Source organism: Neovison vison, chromosome 6 (assembly GCF_020171115.1).
Source record: "Neovison vison isolate M4711 chromosome 6, ASM_NN_V1, whole genome shotgun sequence".
Taxonomy (NCBI): domain Eukaryota; kingdom Metazoa; phylum Chordata; class Mammalia; order Carnivora; family Mustelidae; genus Neogale; species Neogale vison.
In genome coordinates this window covers 145,501,206-145,505,634 of record NC_058096.1, presented here as the reverse complement: position 1 = coordinate 145,505,634, position 4,429 = coordinate 145,501,206, and the positions used below count along the sequence as shown (strand labels likewise).

At 35.0% G+C, this 4,429-nt stretch overlaps 1 non-coding gene across 1 annotated transcript; it reads right to left on the bottom strand.

Moving 5' to 3' along the window:
- Nucleotides 1-669: 669 nt before the first annotated feature.
- Nucleotides 670-780, bottom strand: LOC122910997. Its single transcript, XR_006385341.1, has one exon. It is a non-coding gene; the product is annotated as a U6 spliceosomal RNA (small nuclear RNA).
- Between the last annotated feature and the right edge of the window lie 3,649 nt (nt 781-4,429).

The following is a 4,429-nucleotide window of genomic DNA, read 5'->3' as shown; positions in this document are numbered from 1 at the left end:
TTAAAGTTCACCTCTTAATAAGATCATCAGAGAAATAGCCTTTCTTTTAAACTGTGATTATTGTTAATTCAAAGATTTTATTTAAATATGACTATTCCTGCAAAAAAATCGTCTAAAAAGTAGTGGGTAGGGAGAGAGAAACATGTGACTCTGGCGTCAAAAGAATAAAAAAAAGGAAAAGAATATGATGTTCTTGGCAACATGTTGTAAAATTCAAGACAACAAAATATTACTAACATCTTTGGACTTCTTATAGTCACTCAGATCAATGATATATGACTGTTTTAGATAACTATTTCATTTCCATACTTGTTCATTTAGTTTCCTGGTGTACAAGCATGCCTATAAATTCATACTTATTTCTCTTTGTTTTATTGAAATATATTCAACATGAGCATTCTGTATATTTAAGTTGTAGAGTAAAATGACTTGAATTACATGTATTATTAAATGATTAGCACATAGAGTTTAGTTAATATCCATGAACTTATATAGATAAAAAATAATTGAAAAATTTTTTTCTCTGTGATAATGAATTTTTATTTCATCATTAATTTCTTTCTTGGCTTTTCTCTCTTTCAGGTGATCAGAATTTTGTTTAAGTTTTCAAGGAAATGGCAAATTGTATTATAAGATAGAAACACATTAATATAGAAGTTCTTTTTTTTTTTAAATATGGAATTGTTCATGAATTCATCCTTGTGTCATCCTTGCGTAGGGGCCATACTAATCTTCTCTGTATCTTTCCAGTCTTACTATATGTGCTGCCGAAGTAAGCATTAATGTATTTCTGAATTTGGAGTCTGCGTATAGACTCCAGTAATTTTTTTGTTTGTTCGTTTATGTTGTTGCTCTTGTTTGGTGTGGGGTGTTGTGCACCTGTGTGATTAGAAATTTTAAAAAATCATGTCCTTATTTTTAGTTATATTTATTTATATTTCCTCTAGAGGAAATATAACGTTTCTTTCCATTACAAATATAGATGACAAACCTTATTACTATTGGCAACTCCTGTGATTTTGTCACCAAGAGACATAATAGAAATCTGTTGTTGTTGCAGTTAACCTGACTTATTTATACTTATGACCACCTTGAAATAACAATCGTCTTTAAACCTGCCAAGAAATCTGTTATTTAATGTGTTAATAAGAAAGACCATATATTGGGACTCCCAGGTGGCTCAGTGGGTTCAGCGTCTGCCTTTGGGTCAGGTCATTATCCTGGGGTCCTGGGATCAAAACCCAAGTCCAGCTCCCTGCTCAGCAGGGACTCTGCTTCCCCCTCTGCCTGCCCCATCTCTTGCTTGTGCTCTTTCTCTCTCTCTGTGACAAATAAATAAAATTGTTTAAAAAAAAAGTTAAAAAAAAAGAAAAACCACATAGGAGCATATCACATTTTAAAAAGTAATTTGATAACAGCATTTTAATAATTGGTTTGTTTTATAGTTATTTGTACTTTAATATTTTATTTTAGGTGTTTAAAACCATAATTACACATGCATAGACTTGAACAGCTGCCCAAGGACTCCATTGTGTGCCCTCTGACTTGTACATTCTGAAGAGTTCTTGCACTAATTTATACAATTATATAACAGCAGAAAGTTTATTTTGCAATGTATGCTCCTTAAAAAAGGATTTCTTTTGCAGTATGTACTCCTTGACAAAAAATTTATTTTGTGATATAGAACCCTTGAAAAATAATGATGTAGACTCAGTTGCCTGGGTTCCCCAAGTTTAGTTTTTAAAAGGCCTTGTCATACCTCTTAAGTCCTATCTGCTATTTATAAACATACTCATTCTGGGTTTCATTTTAGCAATATAGATGTCCAGCCATACACATTAGTCAGGCTCAATGAGTTATAGGATTTCCCCTGTAGTTTTGTTGTTGTTTTTATCAATAAAAAGCCAAAGGCATTGCATTGCATTAAAATGGTACAGAGCAAAGATATTTTCTGAGAGTTTCACTGACAATTTCTGTGAAGTTTACTTGATATCTTAACTATTGTTGCATCCATCTAAAAAGACACTTAAAACAAGACAAAGTTGTTTTTTCTTCTTCCTACAATATCTAAACTTCTCAAAAACAGGTTGTGCTACAGTCTAAGCATATGAAATTAGAATATTTAACATTGCTAGTTTGGGGGCGCCTGAATGGCTCAGTTGGTTAGGCAGCTGCTTTCAGCTCAGGTCATAATCCCAGGATCCTGGGATAGAGCCTCTCATTAGACTCCCTGCTCAGCAGAGAGCCTGCTTCTCCCTCTCCTTCTGCCTGCTGCTTTGTCTACTTGTGCTCCCTCTGTATCTCTCTGTCAAATAAATAAATAAAAATCTTAAAAAAAAAAAAAAGCACCACACACACACACACACACACACATTGCTAATTTGATTTCAATACTTTGTGAGTATGGATCTTCAAAATGAGAAGTAATTGGATATCACCAACATCTTTGGACTGACTTTTTTCTATCAGTACACTAATTAAATTCCCTTTTTTAAAAGATATATTTATTTGTTTGTATTACTATTTTATTTTTTATTACATTATGTTAGTCACCAAACTTCATTAGCTTTTGATGTAGCTCTTGATTGTTTGCATATAACACCCAGTGCTACATGCAATATGCACCGTCCTTAATACCTATCACCACCCTAACCCATCCCCCACCCCTCCCCTCTGAAACCCTTAGTTTGTTTCTCAGAGTTCATAGTCTCTCATGGTTTGTCTGCCCCTCTGATGTTCCTGCCTTCATTTTTCCCTTTCTTCTCCTAATGTCCTTCACGCTATTCCTTATGTTCCACATACAAGTGAAACCATATGATAATTGTCTTTCTGTGCTTGACTTATTTCACTTAGTATAATCTCTTGGAGTTCCATCCATGTTGATGCCAAAGTTGGGTATTCATCCTTTCTGATGGTTGAGTAACATTCCATTATATATATGAACCATCTCTTTATACATTCATCTGTTGAAGGGCATCTCAGCTCCTTCCACATGAGAAAGAGATAGAGAGAGCACAAGCAGGGGGAGAGGTAGAAGGATAGAGAGAAGCAGACTCCCCACTGAGCTGGGAGCCTGACATGAGGCTCGATCCCAGGACCTGGAGATCATGGCCTGAGCCAAAGGCAGATAGATGCTTAACCATCTGAGCCACCCAGGTGTCCCCTCATTAAATTCTTTAAATTCATTATATTATTGGAAAACAGAAACACAATCTATGGAGTCACTATGACCAATATTCAAATATGGCTCTGCCATTAAAGAAATTGTTAACTAGTATATCTCACAGTGTTCTTGTTTATTAAATGATAATTATAGCAGGTAACACACATGACTGTTTAAAAATTAAATGAGGGCACCTGGGTGGCTCAGTGGGTTAAAGCCTCTGCCTTCAACTCGGGTCATGATCTCAGGGTCCTGGGATCGAGCCCCACATCGGGCTCTCTGCTCAGCAGGGAGCCTGCTTACTCCTCTCTCTCTCTGCCGGCCTCGCTTCCTACTTGTGATCTCTGTCTGTCAAATAAATGAATAAAATCTTAAAAAAAATATAAATAAATAAATAAATAAATAAAATAAAAATTAAATGAAATTATATGTTTATGTACTGCTTATCTGTAAATGTGTATATACAAACACACACACATACACACACACACACAGTGTGTAAGTGTACACAAGAAGTAAGTGTACATAAGAAGTGCAGGATAGAGAGCAGAAATTGCTATGGTTTCTAAGTCATTAACTCCAATGAATCAGCAAGGTTGACTTACCTTTTCACAGGACAAGTTCTTTTAGAACAGGTAATTTCACTACATGTTTTTATTGAGTTTTCATACTGTCCCATAGCATTTAATCAAATACATTATTGACTGATGAGTAAATGCATAATTCAAGGAAATAATGAAAATTTAATTGAAACCCAGAATCATTGTGCTTTTGTAACAAGTGCTAATTAAATTTGCTGAAGAAATTTTTACTCTCTGTTAGGTCCTGGAAATCTAATAGGTCATAAGATCATGTGTTCTTCAGCAACTCATAATCTGGAAGAGACAAGAGAGAATTAAATCATAATTTCACTATAAGGAATAAATGATAGCATAAAGCATGTGCATAGGTCAGAGAATGGAACAAAATTTGTTTGTAAAGATATTGCGAAAATCTCCCATTGTGACAATACATTGGGACTTGGAGTTTTAGGAAATTCTGTGAAAGGAAAAACAAAGATAAATGCAAGGAGAAAAATGAAGGGTAAAGATAGATAGGAGTGAATGTTGAAGTATTGTCCACGTGTCTTGTTTCAATAAATGGTACTTTTCTCTCCAAGCACCCAATGGAAATAAAAATACAAATTAAGGGGCACCTGGGTGGCTCAGTGGATTAAAGCCTCTGCCTTCCGCTCAAGTCATGATCGCAGGGTCCTGGGATGGAGCC